Source organism: Dipodomys merriami, unplaced genomic scaffold (assembly GCF_024711535.1).
Source record: "Dipodomys merriami isolate MVZ:Mamm:240054 unplaced genomic scaffold, mDipMer1.0.p SCAF_4, whole genome shotgun sequence".
NCBI classification, from domain to species: domain Eukaryota; kingdom Metazoa; phylum Chordata; class Mammalia; order Rodentia; family Heteromyidae; genus Dipodomys; species Dipodomys merriami.
Window position 1 is genome coordinate 65953527 of NW_027205603.1, and position 17373 is coordinate 65970899.

Here is a 17373-nt window from a genome sequence, read left to right on the forward strand (position 1 = left end):
TTAAAGATCCCTTTATTTAATTCCCCCAAAAGAAAACAACCCCAAGGAGGAAAGGAAGGAAGGAAAAAAGCTTTGACCTTTGTATGCTAAGTGAGTTATCCTACCAAAGGCTATACGTGGTTATGTTCAGACCGCTCTGAATAACAACCCTTTAATGCCTCCTTGGCATTAAAGGAGCTGATAAATACAGCCTAAAGATTACTGAGAGTTTTTTTTAATAGGGACAGATTTGATAAAGAAAGAAGGATAGAAAAGAAACTGTAAGGAACCCTTCCTCCTGCAAGTTTGCAAACTGAATGATTGCAATCCATATTCTCTCTTCATTTCATGCCTGCTGATAATGAGTGCCTCTTCCACTAGTTACTTGCTTCCTTCAAGTGCTGCATACCTGAGAGATAGAAGCAAAGGTCTCTGGTTTAGTCCCCTGAAGGTTTGTGGTAATCTCTCTGGTGATCCAAACCGCCCAGCAGGTGCTAATATTCCCAGGTGCATGCAGCAGGTGCAGTGTTGAAGGCTAAATATGTGTTCGAATTTTGAATGCTACTTGGTGTCATAAAGAGCAGTGAAACGAAAAGATGACGCAAAACTTTATGTCTCTATCTAAAAAAACATTACTAGAACAAACAAAAGAAAGGTGAGAGATTGAAGGTATGGTTCAAGTGGTAGAGTGCCTGCCTAGTGTGTCAGAAGCCTTGAGTTCAAACCCCAGTACTGCCAAAAAAAGGAAGAAGAAAAGATAGGGGCAGGGAGGGAGAGAGGGAGGGAGGGAGGGGAGAGAAAAGGCCATGGACATTTGACAATGGTATTCTGTTATTTGAACTTCTGCAGCACAGGTTCTTAAGGTGCACAAACATCGTTGACAAGGAGTTAGCATATTTATGTGCAAATTTCTTCACTGTTAAAAAAGAAAAAGAAAAGAAAAAGACTACTCAACACTGGAAGAAAAGTATTATTGATATATTCTTATGAACTAACTCCAACCATTATTTCCTGACTCCTTGATCAGATAACCTGATCTGAAAACGCTGAGAGGCACTGCTGAACAATTTGTGGATCAGCTTAGCAGTAGAGGTGAACATTTCCTATGAGTCCATCCATTCATTGGTTTGCTCCCCTGTGTGTGGGGGAGATCTCAGTGATCATTTCCAGTATGCTTATAATGCTCATGTTGCAGTACACATGCTCAGTGACACCTCTGGCACGTCATGCTTCTGGGTAATTCTCACCCATGGATGGCAGGCCCAACCTGGCACTTGCTTTTAGCCAATTAGAGCATGGCATTAACAACTGAATAGACACTGCCTGGACTAGGTCACTTGCAATGGAAGACTCCATCTCAGTAGACCAGAGAGTTTCTCCGAATGGCTTAGAAGAACTAAGCTGCCATGGCATTAGGACTGTGAGATGCCAGACAGGAGAACAGAAAGAGACACCTGGGAGATGAATGTGGCTCCAGGTGACAGCCACAGAGAGAATGAGTAGTTCTACAATCTCAGCTGAATTTTGCCAACAACCACCAGAGCTAAAGAAACCTCAGCCTCCAGCAGCCCACACTTGATAGCAATTCTGTGGGATCCGAAACAAATATGGAGCTCCTGCCATACCACAACAGACAACAGAATCACATGGTTAGAATCCTCCTTTGTACTCAAATAATCATCCTCTCAAAATGTTTTGGCTTTGTCATTTTTTTTTGTCAGTTGGGCTTGGGCGCTGTCCCTCAGCTCTTCAACTCAAGGCTAGCGCTCTACCACTTGAGCCACAGTGCCACGTCAGGTTTTCTGGTGGCTTATTGGAGATAAGAGTCTCACGGACTTTCCTGCCCAGGCTGGCTTTGAACCGAGATCCTCAGATCTCAACCTCCTGAGTAGCTAGGATTACAGGTGTGAGCCACCAGCACCTGGCTCAATTTTTATTACTTTTTTGTTTTTCATTTGAGACAGGATCTGTCTATGTAGACACAGCTACCCTTAAACCTGTGATTTTCCTGCCTCAGGATTCTGAGTGCTGGGATTATAGGCACCTACCACCGTACCCCTCCCACCCCCAGCAGCTTCTTCCTCATTTTGTGGGTTACTATAAGTGTGTATAGAATCATAAAATTCAAAACTTCAATCTAGAATATAATTCTTTATGTGTGAGGCTCAGAATAAATGAATTAGGTTTACTTTTTTTCCAAAATATTAAAATAACTTTTAGAGTTTCTTAAAATTGCAAAAATTGTTATGGGTTGGGAAGATGTCTCAGTGGTAGAGTGCTTGCTTTGCATGCTTGAGGCCCTGGGTTCGATTCCTTAGCACCACATACGCAAGAAGAAAAAAGCCGGAAGTGGTGCTGTGGCTCAAGTGGTAGAGCGCTAGCCTTGAGCTGAAGAGCTGAGGGACAGCACCCAGGCCCAGAGTTCAGGCCCCACGACCAGAACCCCCCGCAAAAAAATTGCAAAGTATTCTTCCAAACTAGTTGTTTGTTGTTATTGGTTTATTTTTTTAGGGGGGGAGGGGTCCAGTCGTGGGACCTGAACTCTGGGCCTGGGCGCTGTCTCTCAGCTCTTCAGCTCAAGGCTAGCACTCTACCACTTGAGCCACAGCACCACTTCCAGCTTTTTTTCTTTTTGCTTATGTGGTGCTGGGGAATCGAACCCAGGGCCTCATGCATGCAAGGCAAGCGCTCTACCACTGAGCCACCTTCCCAACCCTGGTTTATTTTTTTAATAAATGTTTTAGTTTTGAATATTTAGAGACTGATGGGAGTGTGGTGAAGATGGTGCAGAGAGTTTCTGTGAATCCCAGACCACTCCCCCAGCATCAACACCTTACATTACAGGAGCTTTATCACAGTGAGTAGACCAGTATTTATACCTCATTGTGAATAACTCCCATCCTTTATTCAGACTTCCTTAATTTTATATGACACCTTGTTTCTGTCCCAGGAGTCTCTGCAGAACTGCATGTGACATTTAATCCTCACATCTGTTTAGACTTCTCCTGGTTGGGACCACTTCTCAACCTTCACTTGTTTTTAATGACCTCAACAGTCTGAAAGAGTACTGGTGGGATATTCTGTGGGAAGCTCCTTGAGTAGGAGGACTTCTCTCGTATCTTTTTCATGATCAGAGCCTGGTAGCAGGTTTGGGGAAGATGACCCCACAGGCAAAGCCATGTCAAAGCCATCTGCTCTCAAAGACATATCACTGCTGATGGTAACCTTTAGTCCTTGGCTTCAGGTAGCATTGGGCAGGTTGCTCCATTGCTTTTTCTCCCTGCCTAGATTGAATACCACATGTGGTCCCAATAGGGGTGATGATTTATGTCCTGAAAAGTAGAATGTCTACATGGTATTTGGAATTATTCTGCATGGGACAGTTCATTCTTCTCATCTACTCAATTTTTCCAGTCATTTATGCATATAAGTATAGATACATATTTCATACTTAGGTTATATCCCAATATAATGTTGTTTAGATTGGTTCAGCTTTGGCCATGGGGAAGTCATCCTGTTGTCCTTTTGACACATATCCATCATTGTGGACTTTTACATTTTAGTGCTATCACTCTCTGGTACTGAAGATGCTCTGAGCTCCTTGTATACATCTTAAATATCTCCTTTGCCAGTCACAAGCAGGCATTTCTTCTCAGGACACTCTAATAACAATAAGCACACTACTCTGAGACCGTGATTTGGGAGTAGTGTACTTATTGTTATTAGAGTGTCAGACCAGCTTTCACTCACTTTAACAATCGAAATCGGAACCTTGGGATAGTCCTATATTCCTAAATTTATTCTCATTTATTTAATAATCATTATTTACAGAGATAATTATGCGCCTGGCACTTTTAAAAAACATTTTTTAAATAGTATCTCATGTAACTCTTGTCATACTCTCATTGCAACAAAACATGCAGGCTTGTAACAGGCTTGTTACATGGATGAGAAAAAAAAAATCAAGGCATCAAGAGAGTTTGGATATGTGCCTCAAGGCATGTAGCTATTATGTGTCACAAGCAGGAAGCAGACCCAAGCACCTGGATCCACATTTGGGGTATATGTTGGCCCACAGCAGTGAAGACTTCACAGAACTGCCAAAGGCAATTGAATTAACTCATTATCCTTAAGAAATATCCGTCATTGACCAGTAAGTGCCAGTCTGCTACAAATTAACAGATGCTTAATGCCATTTGAGAGACCTCTTGGATTAAGGGCCAATGTAATACATCAGAAGAAGGTATTGTCATGTGCCCCTCGAAAAGATTCTCACACTGCCTTGGATGAAGATGTCACATTAAAACTGAAAATTTAACCTTATTATACTATAATGCCCAACGTGATAGGCAGTGACTTATTTATTTCATTTCTATCCATGGATTATTTCTGTAAGTTTTTAAAATGTACTATCTTTCCCATATATGAAATACCCATTTATTCTATTCATAAACTATTTGAACAAAACTCTTGCAAAACCATTGGACATAAATAAAGTCCCCACAATTTCCATTTGTAGCTAAGAAAAAAATTCTAAATGTAGGCTTACTTTATGGCTGCCCCTTGCAAGAGACCAAAGTTGAGGTGATCTGAAAGAAAACAGGCAAAGGAATAGACTGAGTACAAATATCTCAAAGGATTCATTCTCATCTACCCCAGGGGCAGAGCATTGTGATTTGGGTTTGCTTGATGATAATGCTTTTGGGAAAAGGGTGTGCAGGTTAGGGTGAAGATTTCAACTCAGCAAAATAGACTCCCCTAGAACAAGAAGGCAGAGGCGAATATGCTGGGATGTCTGTCTTCTTTGTTGAAGTGAGCACACTTCTCAAAAGGAGAGAGAGCAATGTGGCCCTTTCTCTCCATTTTTCTTTTTTGTGGTCTTCACTTGTAGTTCCAAGAAAGCACCAAATGGATTCCCTTTCACATGTATAACAAAAGAATTAACATAGCACCTGCCATACAACAACAAGAGTTGGCTTCCTTTTTCTGTGAGGATAACAGAGGAGCTTGAACTCCAGGCTTTTCGATTGCTGGGTAGACACTCTACCACTTGAGCCATGCCTCCAGCCCAACACATTAGTAACAAGTCACAATAATTCACTCATACATTGGTTAGATTCATAGGGCAGGACTGTATAGAAGAAAAGAATGACCCAAGCTATCAGCCTGTGGGAAAACTAACTCAGCAAGTGTGACTGCAAAGGCTTCAAGGGAGAGGACATGGCTCATTGGGTCCCAACGCTACTGGAAATGTACCTGACAGCAACAAACCCTCCTTGAGAAAAAGCATACTTCAGTATGGCTGGTTTGCCAGTCTAGACGATCTAATTGCTCTCTCTATTGTAGCTTCAAAGGCATGACAAATGTCAAAAACTCTCTGGGGAGATCTGTTTTCAAAAAAACAAACAAAAAAAATCCCAACTTTTATCACTGAATTATTACATACCTGTGTTACTTAGAAACAAAAATCCCAAAAAATGTGTTGTTTGTAGTTCTCAATGTCTTCCATTTTTATTTTTTTTAATCAATCGAAATAATTAAATAAGAAAAGGTATCCTACCTGATGTGTTAGAAAAAAATGTAAGTTTTGGATTTCTATGTATATGACAGTGTACCAATCATTGAAGACTACATCTTGGTCAATACGCAAAGGACTCAGGAGCCTCTTTGCACTTAGCAGAGAATTGCATTCAGGTAAAGGAGAACTGGGTGCTTTCCCAGAGTTAATAAATTTGTCCCTTTGAATATGGAACAGAGAAAAATATAATTCAAGAGAAAGGATCTTGGGCAAATTATTGAATCTCTACATGTTCCAGAAATGATAATGCTTATTTTACTTTTAATGTCAGCAAATTAAGAATTCTGACATAAGATAGTTTAATTTTTTTACTTATGACAACTTGTACATTTGATAGATATTACAGAAGAAGTTTAGCTTCACAAAATCTAATCTTTCCAAGCATCAGTTTGAACTGGAAAAAAAATCCATGAGATAATCTTTATGTATTTTCCTTCATCTTAAAATTGTCTTGTTGACATCTAAACACATTACAACTTGGCAAATGACATTCTAAGATCCTACATTGATAATATGTGGGCTTACTTATAAATGTAGGCTTTTTAAATGTAGGGTAAAATTAGTATTTGTCACACTTTAAAATACATCTAAGCCAGGTGTCAGAGTGTCATATCTGTAATCCTGGCTACTCAGGAGGCTGAGATCTGAGGATTACAGCTAGAAGCTAGGCTGGACAAGAAAGTCCATGGCACTTTATCCCCAATAAATCACCAAAAAAGCAAGGAGTAGAGTTGTGGCTCAAGTTCCTTGAGCAAAAAGGCCAGGTGACAGGGCTCGGGCCCTGAGTTCAAACCCCAGGACTGGCACAAAAGAGAAAAAGACTTGACAATATATGTAGTTAATTTCATTTCAGACTTGTAGAATTGTTTTTGAGTGAAGAAATACCAGATTAAAACAGCAAAGTGAGTGTTTTGATCTGTCATGGGGACCTTCTCCAGCATTAGCCCCTGTAGTCCAAGAAAGATTACCCAAGGTCTTAGACTCCAGCAGGGTCTTAGCCTGCTGGGTAAGAAGGAGAATTCTGTCTGCTCTCTGTGCTATTGTCATAGTCCACAGACGTAATTACAACACACCCTGTCTTACCACTTTTTATTTCCTCAGAGATTGATGAGAAAATGATAAAGGTGGGGTAATAGCAGTGTGGACATGGAGGAAGACAAAATTACATTGCCAACAGCGTATATAAGCTATTCTTTACATAATGGCTGTTCCCATTAAAATGCATTCACAAAGAGAAAACATATAGAATTCTGCTCTATGTATGTCCATCCAAAATTCAGGCTGGAATTTAATCTCTAATGCAATCATTTTAAGAATAGGGCCTTTGAGAAGTAACCAGGTCACAAAAGCTCTTCCCTTCTGAATGAGGTCAAAGCCCTCTCAAAAGACATAGCACCCAACCATTTTTGCCTTTGTCCCTCCAAGTGAGGCTATAGTATTCAAAAGCAAACAGCCAGACACAAGGCTGCCAGTACCTTGACCTTGAACTTCACAGCCTCCAAAATAGTGAGAAAATATGGTTTTGTCCTTTTTGTATTTGTTCTTTATACATTTTTATTCCTTATATATTTTGTTCTTTATATATTTCCCAGTCTTGGGTATTTTTTATAGCAGCATGAACAGACTAAGACAATCATGTATGTGTGTGTGTGTGCGTGTGCGTGTGTATATATATATATATGTACATATCAGATTATATATAATATATAGTATATATAGATATATATCTGCTACATATTACAGATAGTCTATATATTAGTCTATATATACTATACATAGCATATACAATGTATATATAGTATATGTCTCAGACTATATATAACATATAGGCATAAAATATATAGCATATATGCTATAAAATTATATATACCATATAATGCATGTATATATCTTTATATATTTTTTCATATATGTATATATGTGTATATGCTTTTGTTCTTATAGATTGTGTTCTCAATATATTTCCCAGTTTCAGATGTATGTATATTTATGTATAAATATTTATATATACATACTATATTTAACATTATAATATAATAAAAGTAATAATATAATAACAGTTATATATTATAAAGCCTATTATTAATATTATACTATACAATTATGATATATAATATATTTATATATGACTATATAAGAGATTTGATATATTATATTAGTTATATTATATATAGTTTGTTATATATATAAAATAGACTAAGATAAACATAGCTGATATGTATATACATGTATATATGTATATTATATGCATATTAGCTAATTACAATTCTAACTTCAGGGAGGCATGAGGATAAGGAAGAAAGAAGACAAGAATGGAAGTCAGGGAGTCTGGGATCTAGTTTCACTTTAGCTGTTTGTTAGCAAAGCTGACATAAGAGCAATCACTTACCACCAGTAACTGTCTATACAGCAAAAAGGCATGTATTATACTCTATATCTATATCAAACTTTTCAGTTAAGATTTTCATCAGGAACTTCATGATTTATGAAAAATCAAATAAAGCTTACCAAATTGCTTTTTCAATAGCCTTGGGTGAAGACTCATAATTAATACTCATATTTAAAATAATTTATATATTTTTGATGTACATATACAGATTTCCAGGTTTACATATTCTTAAAGGTGTGAAAAACATGGAATATTTGGATTAAAGAAAGGGTTTGGAAGGGTTTGGAATACTATATGAAACTACTTATAGTCACCACACTATTTAGCCACTATTCCTAATCATTTTATCAAGACATGATGCCATCCATTCACGCTGATGACGAATGAAATAGTGGCTGGTCTGTCATTGTTGGTAGACAACTTTTCACCCTTAACATGGCATTTTCCAGAGCAGTATATTTTAACAAGTGCTTGTAAATAGAGTCCACAGCTCTTTACATTTACTTTTAATTTGATTTGATAAGTTTGGTAATTTGTACTTCGGAATCTGCTTTTTCCCAGGAAGTGGAAAAACCTTAATATTTATTCATCTGTGAAAAAAATGGGCCATGTTCCAAAACACAATTAAACTGGAAACAGATGATAGTCATCCTCTCGGGGGCATTTAGCCTAAGCTAAATATACTCACAACTCAGCTGACCCTTGCAAATCCAGCCACCACTGGAACCAGAGCTGTGGCAAGGGCATCCCTGCCTTGCTCTGCAGTGAAAAGCCACGCATCCACTAAGGTCGGGGAGGGAGCACATCCAAACATCATGCAATCAACACTTCTGTATTTTACATCAATGTCTAATAAACATAGCTGAAACCATTTTCATCACCTTGTTTCCTACTTCTAGGCTGAGTCCTTCAGTAAGGATTAATTTAGTTCTCTGCACTTGGGCAAACATGGGCATAAATGAGGATACAATAGATTTAATAGGATTATAGCTTCCCTTTAAAAAAATTGCTGAGCTAGGGTGGAAATAGTGGTGTTTAACATGATCAAGGCCAAGGGCTCAACCCCCAGTATGAAACTAAACAAAACTAAACAAAAAACAACCTACTACCTCACCATCATTATACATGGCACAAGCTCACTTAATCGAGGTCTTCCCCTGAGGACCCTTCAGAAGCTATGATTTGCTCTGCTACCCTCATTCTCTCTTCCCCTCTCTCCATTGCTTTGGTTAACTGGAGATAAGTGTCACATGGACTTTTCTTCCTAGGCCAATTTCAAGCTGTGATTCTCAGATCTTAGCCTCCTGAGTAGCTAAAATGACAAGTGTGAGCCACCCAGTACCCAGCTAGTCCTATTTTTTAAATGAAGGGTAACAAGAGTTAAATAAGTTAAATGAGATATCCAGGCTGGCACTCTACAAAATGGCAGAACTAACATTTGACTCTGACGAGTCATTAAGTAACTTCTCCACACCAGTGTCCTCACTTTAGTTCACTGGGAAATTCTGGAAGTCCCAGCCCTTCAGGGAAGATTTTGATGTGATATATAAGTAGAAAGGCCAATGCTAACCTGTTCAACTTAGGAAGAGTTAGGGTATGGGATGAGGTCATGGTGGGTCTCCCTAGAGAAAGGGTCAACTTAGGGAGAACAGTATTCATTTCCTACTGAGATGAGCTAAAATGGATATCTAAAACGGGAAGTGCCAGACAGGTGGCTCCACAGCCCCTCCCCACCTAACAGAGACTGGTCCTCTCCTCCTCCAGCCTTCCTCTTGTGTTCCAGCTATTACTAGTTTGCCAGCATCACCCACCAAGTAGCAGAAATGATCTTGGTCCTAATCTTGCCATCCTCTGTCACCCAGCCTTGCTTCTCCTCCTGTCTTCTTTTGCCTTCCCACCAACATGTGCATTTACTCATCATTCGTTATTTAGAAAACAGCTGCTGGCTGAATGTGCAGAGCCAACACGACAAGCAAAGCCCCTGTTTTCATAGAGCAGACAGCATAGAAATAAACATGTACATCAATATAACATTTGCACAAGGCCGTGTGTTCAAGCCTCAGTCCCCACACAAATGTATATATAAGCAAGTGCTCATTGTAGTGAATGACCTGAGGCAGAGCGGATCTGAGGTAAGACAGAACATAACAGAGAAGGGTCTATGGGATAAAGGATGCTGAGAGTGTCTTTTAAGTTGAGAGTAAAGGATGAGGAGCCAATATTACCAAGAATACCAATCTGAGCAGAGGGAACAGCTTATGCAAAGACCCAGGGATAGGAAAATGTATCAGTTATTTTTGGTACTATGACCTAAACACCTGACATAAACAACTTAAGGAAGGAAGGATTCACAGGGTCACAGATTCAGAGGGTTCAGTCTGTGGTTATTTGGCTCCATACACGTGGGCAGAACATCATGGCAGCTGGAGCAGGTGGCAAAATAAATTCTTCAGAGACAGCAAAAGGCCAGAGACAAGATACTGCAAAGATCCCACCCCTAGTGACCCACTTCCTCCAACTAAACTCTACTTCTTGAACTCTCTAGACCACTCAAAATAGTAGCAGCAAGCTTTGATATATGAGCCTGTGAGGTTCACTGCATACACAAACCACAGCAGAAATGGTCCGTGGTCCCCAGAGTCTGAATATAGATGAGAATGACAAGGGAAGAAGATGGTGACTGAGTGGGTAGAGCCCATTTGGAGTTTGGATTTTATTCTGAATGCAACTTGTTCTCTGATTGCTCCCAGAAGAAAACATATTATCAGAGAAAGCAAATCTAAAAGTAACCAAAAAGGAAATACCTTAACAAATATTTTCATATCTTATAAAGCCATTATAATGAATAATATTAGATCATTTTCAGAGAAATGGATGGACCGAGAACAAATCATGGTAAGTGAGGTAAACCAAACTCAGACAGACAACGGCACATGTTTTCTCTCATATGTGGAAGCTAGACATAAATACTTGACAGATTATAGAGAACTCTAGGCATTCATACACAGTGAAGCCAAAGGTAGAACACAAAGGTACAATGAGCTAGGTCCTGAGCTAGTTCACAGAGATGTTCTTGTTGTCAAAACAAGCAAGGATCCTGTCCTTCTGGAGACAAATAATCATGAGTAAATAAAGGAATCCACACACCAAATAGATGTGTGATAAAGGAAAATAAACAGAAAGCTGGAGTAGAGAATATTGGGAAAGAACAGAGAAAATGGCTCCCCACACCATACATGAATCCCAATTTCTCAGTTATCCAGTAGGATATTATGAAATACTTACAGATAGATTATCTGAAAGCCATAGATCTAAGTCTAGTGTATCCCTTGCACTATATAGGATTTGGCATGACTTGTTCTTCATGGATTCCTGTTATTTCTCTCTGAGTCTCTAAACTTCTCATAAGCCACCTGCTTGATAATCTACCCCAAAGTTTGTTGAACTCAACGAGCAAGTGTTCCAATAATCACTATTTCCTCATTGGAACATCAGACCATTTTGGTCCATTAGACTTCTATGATAATGGTAAGTTATTAGATGATAAATTACTAGAATTGATTTTAGATTTTATGTGCATAGGCTCATCACATTTTTGTGTGTGTGCAGGGCCTGGTCATGGTCCTTTAACTTTTTTGCTCAAGGCTGGTGCTCTATCACCTGAACTATAGCTCCATTTCTGGCTTTTTGGTGGTTAATTGTAGAGTCTTACAGACTTTCCTGCCTGGGCTGGCTTTGAACCATGTTTCTCAGATCTCAGTCTCCTGAGGAGCCAAGATTACAGGTATGTCCCTAGCTTGATTAAATGTCTGTGTGTAATACAGTATTGTAATTAACCTTTGTGGTTCTCCTATTCTCTTCTAAGAAATTGGGAAGCCACAGCCCAGAAGGGAGAAGCATCTCCATGGTAGAGTCATGGAGAACTGAATGTAGACAGTCTAACTCAGAGTCAAAGCTCTTGTTCCACAGTGCTTAGTCTTATTCACAAAGGCAGCCAGCATAAACTTCAGGTCCTACAGATGTGTGTGCAGAAAAGGTCATAATTTTGATCCCGGTCATCAGGATGGGCAGGCAAACAGCATGATCCAACTCAGCCTCATTATTTCTAATTAATTTTTAATAACTGAGCAAAGAACAATAAAAAAAACTTACAAATGGCAATAAGAACACTCAGCAAGTAATTGCATCTAGGAAAATGTGTGAGTAATAGCAATGACCTATGGTATATACTCAAGCATGAAGCTGAATTCAGATCTTCTACCTTTGCCAGGCATGGGGACAGAAACATAGTTCCTGGTCATTACCTGTGATCAGCTCTAGCCTTTTGGCTTTGCCAAAGGTTTGGATCAGCCAAACTGATTATTTCTGAGTGAAATAATAAAAGTCTCGTCTCATTCAAGAGATAATGTACAGTGTGCAATTGATGTCATTATTAAATATACTTTGCAAAATCTAGGATTTATCAGCATTCGCGTCATGCAGTGAAAGAAATATGTTCACTATTATAGAAGGCCAAGTTTATCTATGTACCTTGATTCTAGAAGAAAAATTCTTCTGCCTCAGCAATTGTATAGTAGGTCCTTGGTATCTGTCAATAAACATTCAATGAATTAATGGTAGGACAGGAACTAAGAGTTGTAGCAGCTGTATAAATTAGGATGAGTGAATACAGGCCTTTCCCACAATTCTGGTGGCCATGGGCAAAGGACAGTACTTTCCCTCATTCAATGTTCCATTTTTCAGTGTTAGAACAACTCACAGATTCCAATCACTGGAAGCAACACATCTTAATTGATAAGATGTCTGAAGAGCAGCTTTAATGAGGTTCACTTTTGTAAATCACACAGAAACTAATTGCACAGGAACCAGTGGCAAGCATTACTAAATAGGTTGCCTCCCCAGCCCTTTCAATTGCTTAGATAATGATTGTTTTTAATTAATTCTTTCTCTTTATTTGCAAATTGGAGTTCCTAAAAGCTGCAAGTAGCTCAAGTTTTCTTCTTATCTCCATTCTGGCTGACAGAAGAATTTGCTTGGCTAGTCCTTTCTTCTTAGTTAAAAAAACAACAACAACAACAAACTTCTCAACCTTATCCAAGTAGCCTCAAATTCTGATTTAATTAGTGAGGTTTTATAATCATTAAATTTAGTGTGCTTATCAGCATGTAACACAACAGTCACCTTGAACTGACAAGCCTGGCAGAGACAAATGGAAAGTACCATTCAACAAGGCATCTTTGAACATCCCTATCTGACCGATGTTCAGACTAAGATCCAGAGCTGTTAAATAAGGGCTGAAGGTGAGACAGCTAACAGGGTCAAAAGATATATACATTCTCATATGTTCTCTAAATAACTAATATAAATGGAAACATATATAATATGTTTATATTAAACATAATATACTAATATATATGTAAACATATGCACGATCATATGCCCATATACAGAAACATTAACTAAAGTATGATGTATGCATGCGAGGATTCCAATGCTGTCACTCGTTTAAACAAGTAGCTTATAGTTACACAAAATAAATACCAGAAAACAAAATCCTGTATTGTCAGGGGAGGGGTGTGGCAGATGACTAAGAGAGGAAGGGTGGGTGAATACAGTAATAATATTCAATGTATACATATGAAAATGAAACTAGATACATTGTGAGGATGGGGGGATTAGAGAGATGGGAGAATGATGAAAGGGTGGCATTGATGAAGATCTTCCATTGAAATCCCTTTGTACAACTATTTAAAGCCCAGGTACTGTCCCTGAGTTTTTGTGCTCAAGGATAGCATTCTTTCAGCTAAACTATAGCTCCAGTTCTGGCTTTTTGGTGGTTAGTTGGAGACAAGAGTCTCACAGGCTTTCCTGCCTACGCAGGCTTTGAACTGCAATTCTCAAATCTCAGTCTCCTGAGTAGCTAGGAGTATAGTCTTGAGCCACTAGTACCCAGCTAAAGAAATATATATATATATATATATATATATATATATATATATATATATATATATATACACACTTCTCTCTCTCTCATCTCTCTCTCTAGAGATGAGAGAGAGAGACAGATAGTAAGTGGCTGTATGTCATATTGTAAAATAAAGAGTGAGTTCTCTGATAAGTGACTCAATACCTAAGTGGATCTTTTAAAATAGTGGTCTTAGTATGCATTTCCTGCTATTTTTTTTCTCATTTGATATTCACACCAAAGTTGAAGTTGTGCTTCTTGGAACACATGCCTCCCTTCTGAGCACAGTAGATTTTATTCAATTTGTATTTTTGACAGGAGGAGGACCTAGAAGTATGTGGTGTATTGAAATGAATCTCAAATACTTTTGGAAATGTAGTAATGTGTAAAGTAAAAGGCCAGGGCTAGTTGGTAGCTTTAGGTAGGCAATGGGAAGGGATCTGTTTAGATAGTAAGGAGAACTTCCTGACAATAAGACAAGATAACGGAAATGAACCAAGGAAATTAAGTATAAAGGTAATATCATTATCTATAATGTATCATTCACTGGAGGAAATGAATGTGGAAGCAAAAAAGTGGTGAGTTTTAGATGTCCTCTATAAACAATGACACTAGGAATTAAAACACAACTGAGTCTATGTACACAGCAGCATGCAGGAGGGTAGAGGATACTCAGAAGATAGATGAACGATAATGGACACAGTTGTTAAGCCGATGACAATCTAAATCCAGAGCAAGACAAGCTCTAGGTTTGGACAGAAGATATTACAAAGCACCCTAATGCACTGGATACACTGCACAAAACCTGATTGGTAAGCGTTGGATGTAAATACAGCACAAAAGTGAATGGTTTGTAAGTTCACCAAATCTACCAGTAACCTTCAAATTGGAGCTTGAGTTGGTAAATTCTACCACCAAAGCTATACAAAAATATTTTAAGTAAATTTTTAAAAAATATTTACAATACAATAAAAAATATGAAAAAAGGCCAGGCGCCGGTGGCTCATGCCTGTAATCCTAGCTACTCAGGAGGCTGAGATCTGAGGATCACGGTTCAAAGCCAGTCCGGGCAGGAAAGACCAGGAGACTCCTATCTTCAATAAACCACTAGAAAACCGGAAGTGGGCTGTAGCTCAAGTAGTAGAGCACTCGCCTTGAGCCGAAGAGCTGAGGGACAGCGCCCAGGCCCAGAGTTCAAGCCCCATGACCCACAAATATATATACATACATATATATATACACATAAATATATATATATATAAATGTTTACAAATGATTTTGAGGAAGAGGATAAATCCCAACATTTCATCAAGGAACAAGTTGACTACATGCAGGATTTTAGTCTGAAATAGTAACAAAGGTAATGTGGAAATTTTTTTATGAATGCATTTCCCTCTGCAGGCAGAGTACTTTGGAAACCTTAAGAATAGTCTGTGCTTCTCTCCTATCAGAAGTCCAAAGGAAGTTTGGTGCTGTTAGTTCACTTCAATTTTAGCTACTCAGGAGGCTGAGATCTAAGGACTGCAGTTCAAAGCCAGGAATGTATGTGAGACTCTTATTTCCAATTAACTAACAAAAAAGACAGAAGAGCTGTGGCTCAAATAGTAAAATTGCCCACCTTGAGCAAAAAAGCTAAAGGACAGTGGCCAGGCCCTGAATTCAAGTCACAGTATTCACACACATACACATACACATACACATACACACACACACACACACACACACACACACACACACACACACACAAATCCAGGTGCCGCTGGCTCACACCTATTATACTAGCTACTCAGGAGGCTGAGGATCACGGTTTGCAGGCAGCCCAGTCAGAAAAGTCCATGAAACTCCTATCTCCAATAAACTACTTAGAAAGAGCCTGAGGTGGTGCTGTGGTTCAAGTGGTAGAGCACTAGCCTTGAGCACAAAGAGTCTCAAGAACAGTGCCCCATCCTGAGTTCAAGCCATAGGACCAGCAAAAAAAAAAAATCTAAAGAACATTAATTCATTATCTGTATAAATTAGTGTTTACGACAATTCTGATGTATAATATAAAATTAACTAGGTTCCAGAAATAACTATCAGTGCCCTCTTCCAAATACTATGAAAAACAAGGCTCCATGTTGGTACTCCCACCATTTCCAAACCTGCAAAGGCTGCAAAGTTATTTCTGAGGGAGTAGGAATGACAGATGACAGAGTGGTGAGTGACCATCTCAGTCCTTACTGTGCACTTCTTAAACTAAATCAGTTTAATGATTATTCGGTATAGTTATTAGTACTTCACAAGCATGGGCTTCAAGGCAGAAAATATTGTCTTGCCCAAGAGAACTCAAAATGGTAAATAGCAAATTCATGTTTATTTCTTTTTTTTTCTCCAAATACCTGAGGGTCAAAAGCCCATTGAAGAAATTTGTAAGACTTCCCTCAAATGAGTCTTCTTTGGAAGATGACTTTTCCCAGATTGACCGTTCTTTCTGGAGGCAGAATTCCATTTGGGATCAAAGACAGGAAACTGACACTTTAAACCAAGTAAATAATTTCCAGAAAGCAGTGTGAAAAAGAGAAGATCCAAATCTCACTTGACATCATTCATTTCAAATACTGTAAGACCTTATAGGAAGAATAGGACCACATGTATTCTGGGTACTAGTTCCACTCTGCACTTTAGAAACCATACAAGCTGATGAGAAGAGACATATCCCGAAAAGGAAGATTTAACCCATTTGTTGTCAACACCTATAGCACAGAATACTTCACTCCCAAGCTCTAAGACAACAGCTTGAGTTCCCAAGTGTGTCTCTATTGTGGCAACTTTCCATCTTACCCAATCGCAAACAGAAAGAATAAAGAGGCTATTATGGAAAACATTATGACAGAAAGAATATGAGTCCATTAGGGAAAACATTATGACAGAAAGAAAATGAGCCCATTAGGGAAAACATTATGACAGAAAAAGTAAAGAGTCCATTATGAAAAACAAAACCCAAACAATGATAACAGTGTGAAAATGCTGTAAGAAACCATATCAATGTGCTATGGGAACACAGGAGGTACAGCTCCTCCTTGGCCTGTTGGAAAATAATTTTTTAGAATGCAATCTAACAGCTTCCACAATCAATTACTAAGAGTTGACCTTGGGACAGCATGATTCCAAATGCTTACACGTCTGAGCAAATTGAGTCCAACAAGTCACTGAGAAAAATAGTAATAACGTCTAATATCAACTAAAGGCTTATATGTAAGCATTATTCTAAGAGATTTTTTTCCTTTAACTCAATCTCGCAAATAACTCTGTGCATCTTATTACTGAGAGAATCATTAAGCTTTTTCAAGGTTGCACAGCTAGAAGGCCACTGAGCCAGCCTCTGAAACCAGGCACTCTGGCTCTAATGCCCATATGCTTCCGCACAGTAATTCACAGCTGCGTCCAAATGCCAGCACATATTCACAGATGAAGTCACGGAGG

The 17373-nt window shown here is 38.7% G+C and overlaps 1 protein-coding gene across 10 annotated transcripts in view; it reads right to left on the bottom strand.

Annotated features, from left to right (window-relative positions):
- Ncald (neurocalcin delta) overlaps nucleotides 1-17373 on the bottom strand; it is a 373688-nt gene that overhangs the window by 189781 nt on the left and 166534 nt on the right. For 2 of the 10 annotated variants that reach the window (XM_069991155.1, XM_069991156.1), the window contains 2 exons: nucleotides 12477-12534; nucleotides 4529-4568 (listed from right to left, as the gene is read on the bottom strand). The exons of 4 other annotated variants lie outside the window; for them this stretch is intronic. The gene's annotated coding sequence lies outside the window, so the exon portion shown is untranslated. Of the gene's footprint in view, nucleotides 1-4528; nucleotides 4569-12476; nucleotides 12535-17373 lie in introns of those variants that run through there. 4 more of the 10 variants (XM_069991161.1, XM_069991159.1, XM_069991158.1 and 1 more) reach the window with 3 other exon arrangements.